This window comes from Pan troglodytes, chromosome 3 (genome assembly GCF_028858775.2).
Source record: "Pan troglodytes isolate AG18354 chromosome 3, NHGRI_mPanTro3-v2.0_pri, whole genome shotgun sequence".
Classification (NCBI taxonomy): domain Eukaryota; kingdom Metazoa; phylum Chordata; class Mammalia; order Primates; family Hominidae; genus Pan; species Pan troglodytes.
In genome coordinates, this window is record NC_072401.2 from 25,241,699 (window position 1) to 25,250,045 (window position 8,347).

Below are 8,347 nucleotides of genomic sequence, written 5' to 3' on the forward strand. Positions count from 1 at the left end.
CCTGACAAATGTGTTTCCCTGCTTCCCTAATTTGATTCCTTTCTTATATTCTCTTCCCAACCTTGGCTGAACAGTGGAATCACCAGGGTAGCTTTAAAAAATACAGATACAGCTGGGCACAGTGGCTCACACCTGTAATCCCAGCACTTTGGGAGGCCGAGGTGGGCAGATCACCTGAGGTCGGGAGTTCAAGACCAGGCTGACCAACATGGAGAAACCCCATCTCTACTAAAAATACAAAATTATCTGGGCATGATGGCACATGTCTGTAATCCCAGCTATTCGCGAGGCTGAGGCAGGGGAATTGCTTGAACCTGGGAGGTGGAGTTTGCAGTGAGCCGAGATTGTGCCATTGCCCTCCAGCCTGGGCAACAAGAGCAAAACTCCATCTCAGAAAAACAAACAAACCAACCAACAAACAAAAAACAAATGCCTGGGTCCCCATTTTCAGACAGTCCAGTTTGATTAATCTGGGCTGTGGCCTAGGTACTAAGATTTTAAAAGCTTCCCAGATGAGTCTAAAGTACAGACGATCTCAAACTTATGTTGTTTTGACTTATAGTTTTTTGATTTTACGATGGGTTTATAGAGATATCATTCCATTGTACATTGCGGACCATCTTAGTTACAATGGTTCAACTTACAGTATTTTGAATTTACCATGGGTTTATAAGAATGTAATCTGATGCATTTTGACCTACTATATTTTCAATTTATATTGTGTTCACTGGGGCATAACCCCTCATAAGTTGAGGAGCATCTGTACAAGCACAGTTGAGAAACATTGTCTTAGAGTTCCTTGGTTAAAAAAAAATCTAAATAAGAACTGGGCTAAAGCTCTGCAAGTATACTATTTCCTAATCAGCTGTTGAATTCCTTTGCTGTGAATCTTACCTTTATGAGACTATAGAGTAGAATCACAAGGTCCTAGGAACAGGTACTTTTTCCTCACCAACCTACTTATGAAAGTTCTTCAGGTTACTAAATGTGAACCATGCTACTTTGTATTTACAGAAATTCCTATCTTTAAAAGAAAAGCATGCTTTTCAATTTCATTTCAAAGTCTTATGACAACACTTTGACGTTGGCAAGTGGCTAGTTAATTTGCATCCATTTTATTTGCAAGGAAGCTGGGGCAAAAATGATTATTTCTTTGCATGGAATTCTTCCTATCAGTCATAACTGTCCAATGAAGTAATAAATTGCCTTTTAAGATTTTCCTCCCATAGTGATTCTTATGAAGTCATGGAACCATGCCTACTTCTATATTTGCACATGAGCAAAGTGACATGCACACAAGGTTATCCATTAAAGCCTGGTTTGTGGAAGTAAAAGACTGGAAACATCCTAAGTGTCTGCCATCAGGGACAGGTTAAAAAATTATAGCACTTCTAAAGATGGCACGGTATGCACACATAAAGGAGAATGAGGCAGCCCTTCATGCTCTGATATAGAATGATCCGGTACGGTGCTACAGCCAGTTTGGACCAGTTCAGGAGGGCAGATTGTTAGCGTCTCTTCTTAATTTTGCAGTCAGCAACAACTTGAAATTTGCCATGGTGGGAGTTACATTATGAAAGTCTATAAATGGTATGAATCAGAGCATAGCTCACTCCATAAGAGGCGGTTGCTGAATATTTACTAGCACGCCACTGAAAAGATCTCTAAGACCCACTTTAAAGTGAATAAAGCAAGGTGTTGCACAATCTGCACAGTAAGCAAGCAACTGTGTAAAAATAGGGGAAATTATTGTGCATTAAAAAACCTCTAGATTCTTTAAAACTTAAACATAGAATTACCGTATGTATTCCCAAGAGAAGTGGAAACATATGTCCACACAGAAACATGAAAACAAATGTTTGTAGCAGCATTATTTATAGGAACCAATAGGTAAAAACAACCTAACTGTCCATCAGCGGATGAATGAATAAATTAATGGTGGTGTGGGCATACACTAGAATAATATTCAGCCATGAAAAGGAATGAAGTATTGATGAATGTCACAACTTGGATGAACCTCAAAAACATTGTGCTAAGTGAAAGCAGCCAGACACAAAAGGTCACATATTATATGATTCCTTTTATTTGATACAGGCAGAATAGTCAAATCTATAGAGACAGAAAACAGATTAGTGGTTACCAGGGAATGGAGGAAAGGGAATGAGGAATGATTATTTAATGGGTAATTTTTGTGTGTGTGTTTCTGGAGTGATGAAAAAGTTTTGAAACTAAAGAGTGGTAGTGGTTGCACAACATTATGCATACATTAAATGCCACTGAATCGTACAGGCTCACACCTGTAATCCTAACACTCTGGAAGGCCAGGAGGGCAGATGCTTGAGCACGGGAGTTCGAGACCAGCCTGGGCAACATGGTGAAACCCCGTCTCTACCAAAAATACAAAAAATTAGCCAGGCGTGGTGGCGTGCACCTGCGGTCCCAGCTACTCGGGATGCTAAGGTGGGAGGATCACTCAAGCCTGGAAGGTGGAGGTCACAGTGAGCTGAGATTGCACCACCACACTCTAGCCTGGGTGGCAGAGTGAGACGCCATCTCAAAAAAAAAGAAAGAAAAAGAAAGAAAAAAGAAAGAAAACAAAAACATAAATCTCTGGCAGGCTGCACAGAGAAACTGGTAAGCTGTCTCTAAAGAGGAGAACTGGTTATCTGGGAGACTGGGTGTGGGAGTAACTTCACTGTATGCCTTATTGTTTGAACCATATGGACAAGAGGGGATAGGAAGGTCTAAGAGACACATACATCCCCCCTGTAAAACCCAAGGTAAATGGATAAATAATGGATTAATGGCAAATCACAATTAATTTAGAATCTACAAACTGAAAGCACTCTCTTTCCAGAGACTCTCATTGGTTGGTCTTCCATCACCATATCCCATCAGGTAGGAGTATCTCTACCAGGCAGCACTTGGACACCTGTATTTACTCTGCCCTGCGAATGGAGGATGCAGCGTGATGCTGGGGATACTTGGTAGTAGAGTGGGTGAGATGGATCTGGGAACAGCCATATGGCCTTGGGTTAGGCACATAACCTGTCTGAACATGAGTTTTCTCTTCTGTAAAACAGAGATGATCAGGTCCACCTCTCGGAATTGGTATGACAATGGTATGGAGAATTAAGATAACACATGCGTGTGCCCAACACACTGTAGGCACTGAGCAATGCTGATATCCTTTCCTGGGAAGGGGATGATGCTGAGGGATTCTGCCTGCTCAGGAGACTCTCCCTGGTGACTCCTGAAGATTTCCTCAGCCTGCTTTGTTCAACTCGCCCAGCACTAGCATAACCTTGTTCCTGTGTCTTTATGAGCCCTTCTTTCCTTCTGTTTTATAAACCAAGACTGTATCATTGAAGTGGAGAGTCAATAAAAAAGTAAGAGAATTAGATTCTTAAGGGTAACTAGAGCTGTGATTTATTGAGTGCTTACCTTGGGCCTCATATTTTAAATGCATTATTTCTAACACTTACAACAGCCCCAGAAGCAATATATTTCAATCCTCATTTATAGGGACAGAGAGAGCTTAAGTAACCTGCTCACCATTACATTGTGCTAGAGCAGGGATTTGAACCCAGGACTGCCTGGCTTTCTACTCGATCATATTCCATCATGGAACCCGGCTTGCAAATTGCCAAAGTCAAGACTACTGGACTGTGTGGACCTAAAACAATTGTAGAATCTAGATGAAAAGTGGAAGGGGCCCAAAAAATCATTGAGTCTAACCCTCACCTCATAAGAAACCCCTACTTCAACATCCTGACTCTTTGATGGAAAGCTCATCACCTCATGTGACAGCCCATTCCATTTTTAGACAACTCTAATTACTAGAAAGACTCATAATGTGCTATTTGCCAGACAGATTCACCTGCTATTTTCATTACAACTTTATACACCCTGATGAGGCCATTATTAAGACATTCTTGGCTGAAATCCTGAACTCCATTACCTCCTGGACTTGCAATAAGGCCCCTAACACCATTGCCAAATAAAGTTACTCCAGAACATCAGCGTTGCAGACAAAGTCACGAGAGGGATGTTGATTACAACTTCAAATGAGTCTGGGATAGGTGATTATCTATTTCTAAGGAAAGGTTATGCTGGATGGGATGTATTGTCACTCAGGACAGAGGTATAGCATATACTGCAGAAGTTTAAAATAATCAGAGTCGTGTGTATGCAACACAATTCCCTCGTTAATTAAAATGCTTGCAAAAAGCAGTGAAAGCTGATTTTTGTGCTTCTCCTTCTTCCTGGTTTTCAGCTTCTTCGGCAGTTTTCTGTTGAGTGAAGGACAGTCAGGTCTAAATGATGAAATATGAGCTTGTGTCACTGGCTTCCCACACCATGAACTTACTGTAAGATCTAACAACTAATAATGGAGATTAAAAATGGATAAGAATTAAAAGGGGGAATCCAAGGTCCTCTGAGTGTGTGAGCTGCGCTCATCTGGTTCTCTGCGGGGGAAGCAGAATATGTTTACGTGATTGTGTGAACTGCAGGAAACTAAAAGATGCCAGGGTCAGAAGAGTAAAATGTGGCTCCACTGGGACTTCAGGTGGCAAATAGGATTGAGAATCTTAACTTTAATGAAGACAACAAAAACCACATAATTAACACACACTGTTAACACCTCATTAGTCTCCCGGGGCTTAAATTATGCTAAAAATAATCAACACATTTTGTTTAAATAAGGCGCTGTTACAGGTGGTAATAAAGGCTTACTTAATAGCAGAATGAGGCCATTTTTCCACATTTTTTTCAGATGCTTTAAAGTAGGCCTTATCTTCATTCCAAGGAAAGGATTATTAAAAACATATGTGGAGTGGCGGAGAGGAAATGAGTGTATTAGTTAGAGTCTCTCTGGCTCTGAGCCTGACTCCAAAATCTTACACAACTCCATTTCACAACCCAGATCCCCAACATCAGGATTGTCTCATAAATGATGTGCTGTGGGGCATTGGTGCTGGCTACACATCAAGTTGCGAAATAGCCAAGTTTGGTCTGGTGCCTTTTCTTCTCTTTTTTCACACTGTAAGCATTAAAACTCCTCTTACATGTTTATACATTCACTGCCACCTAATCTGGGTTTGACCTATGACTACTTTGACCAATAGAATTTGGAGAAAGTGATGTTTCTGGATTTCTGAGCCCAGGCATTGCAAAGACCTGAAATCTTTGGCCATGCCTTGAGTCACTATAGAGGAAGTCCAATTTCCCCTGCTGTAGAGCCAGACCACAGGGAGAGGCCTTGGAGGGTGAGCCATCACCTGGAGATAGGCCATATGGCCTCTAAGCACCTGAAGCCTAGACATTCAGCCCAATGGCAGCCTCAGCTGCCAACTGGCTACAACTGCAAGAAAGAACTTAAGCAAGGCCAGTAGAGGAACTGCCTGCCCATCCCTAGGTAACCCACAGAATCATGAGATATGATAAAATGGTTGTTGTTTTAAGCCACTAAATTTGGGATGGATGTTGCAAAACAATAAATAACCAAAATGCCTCTTTGCATTATCCCTGTTAGGATGCCCTTTTCACCCACCCTTGACCATTGGTTATGGACTGAAGGATTGTGTCTCCCCAAAATTCATATGTTGAAGCTCTAAACCCCAATGGATGGTATTTTGGGGTGGGGCCTTTGGAAGGTAATTAGGTTTAGATGAGGTCATGAGGGTGGGGGCCACCATGATGGGACAAATGTCCTTGCAAGAAGAGGAAGAGAAACCAGAGCTCGCTCTCTTCACCATATGTGAACATAGCAAGAAGGTGGCTGTTTGCAAGCCAGGAAGAGAGACCTTGCCAGGAACCAAATCTGTGGACACCTTGATCTTGGATTTCCTAGCCTCCAGAATTGCGAGAATAAAATGTCTATGGTCTACATCACCCTGTGGCATTTTGTTACAGCAGCCCGAGCTGACTAAGAAACCATCTGTCTGTGCATTTCCAAGATATCTCCTTGCACCTTTAGGAAAAATCATCCATGTGTGTTCACATGTGTTCATGGAAGAAAGTCTCCCTCTGTTTCTTAGAAAAATTATCATATTCACTGTGATTCTCAGAGATGAGACTCCTAACTTCCTTATGCAAGCCAAGAGAAAAATATTAAATTTTTCCATTACTTTCTTGCTCTTGTTTTCTCTCTGTGTAAAAACAGGAACTCCACCTATTCTCCACCACGGAGTTAAACAGCAAAACCCTGTGCTTGTGGGCTAGTGGTGCTGGTTGGGGGAAGGATGAGAGTCATTGCTTGATTATGCTGCACTGAGTATCTCCCTAAGTTTTAGAGAGTGAGTGATGGCTCTGAAAAAGATACTTTTTTTCAAGCAGAAAGCTTTGCATTTCTGTCAAAAATCAGGGCAGATAACAAAACTGCGTCTACTTTTGTAGTGAAGCTCACAGCTTGCTCATAACAGAGAGCAACATAAAGTATCTGTGCAGCCCTGAAGGAGAGAAAGAAAAACAAAGCATTTTGAGACCACATTGAAGGAACATTTACATAGACCTGCTCTATAGCCTTGGCACCAGCAAAGTTAAAGTGCTAGAAGTATTGTTGACAAGACTGTACTTTGACCGAATTTAGAAACGTTGGATTGAATGAATAAATGGATGGATGGATGATGATGATGGGCAGAGAGAGTACAATTTATCCACCAGCTCTGCTAGAGGGAAACAACTGGAAATCATTTTGGGACCCGAAGATCTGTGAATGGCTCAGAACCAAGATGATGGGAGATGAAGATCCAGGCAGAAACATTTTCCTGTGCTGAACCCAGTTATGAGTTACATCACTTGCTCTAGATAAGGATTATATGAGACCTTATTATTGTCATTGCTTGTAGTTTGGAGCCTCTTTATTCATGCTCAAGTTAACTGTAAGCAGTTAATTCCATAGAATGAGTTTGGTCCTTCCCAACTAATTTTCTTGCTTTCTTTATAAAATACCAAATTAAATAATGTCCGTAGTTCCTTAAAGAACTAAAGGTAAATATCTGAACCAGTGTGGCAGGTATTGTTGGCTGCCTAGCCAATAAAATCCTTCCCTCCTTCATAGTAAGGAAAATTTGATTTTGCTAGGGTAGCAAAACGTTCAATGAAAGAACATTTACTCTGCCAGACTCCTGTGACCCTAGGGATGCCTGTGACACATTTCTGACCATGAGACATAAATTGAAATTGTCTGGGAAAGAGGGTGTTTCTACTTCCCTTTTCTTTCTTCCTGCCTGAAGTGAGGTGCCATATCTGGAGGTGTATAAGCCACCTTGCAGCCTTGAGGCAACATTCATGAGGTCAGAAGCCTGCACACTGACAATGATGGCAAGCAAAGATGGGAAAATCGCAAGCCCTGCAGGTATCACGGAGCCACCCTACCAGCTCTGGACTTTTTGTTCCATGCAACAAATGCCTGAGTGTTCCAGCAAGTTTTTTTGTCATACTTTCCTTATTTGTAGCCAAAAGCATTCCTGGCAGATACTCTTGGGTTGATCCAATTGAAAACTACTCTCTTGGTTCCAGTGTCTGGAAGGGGGAAGGAATATGCCTTCTTTATTGCACATTGCCTGACTAAAGGCCAATTCCTCACAGAGTATTTACAGGAATATTTACATAGACCTGCTTTGTAGCCTTGGCACTAGCAAAGCTAAAGTGCTGGAGGTATTGTTGACAAGACTGTACTTTGACTGAATTTGGAAATGTTAGATTGAATGAATAAATGAATGGATGGATGATGATGATGACGGGCACACTGTATTAGTATGGGCTGCAAGTAAAAGAAAGTCTTGGCTTGCACTAACTTACACAACAGAGTCACAGAGTGGGAAGTCCAGAGGTTAAAAAAGATGCAGATGCAGAGCCATCAGGGCCTCAAGGACCCAGATCATTCCATCTCACTTCTTGGCCATCCTCAGGGAATACCATGTGCTGATCGAACAAGATTAATCAGGAACTTTCTTGGTGACTCCCTGCATTTTAGTAGAGTTCTATATCTGAACAAAACAGATACCTGATAGAAAAGAAAAGCAGGGATCAATTATCACAGGAAACCATCAGTGTCTACTACCCACATGTTACATAAACACTTTGCAAAATGTGCAAAGTCCCAAAACACAAAATGATGGTGAGGATGATGCCAGCTTACCATCAGCATTGGTTTGGATACTTTCTGACTGCCATTTGGAAAAGGGGAGTTTAGTTTCTTTCCATTCAGTTGGCATTTATGGCTTCTAAATGAATGGTCTAATTCATTCATCCAATTTGACTGGTCTCATAACAGGAAGCAATTAAAGTGTTCCAAGTGACCAACTAGCCTGCTTGTAAAAACTGAATACTTGGAAAAACA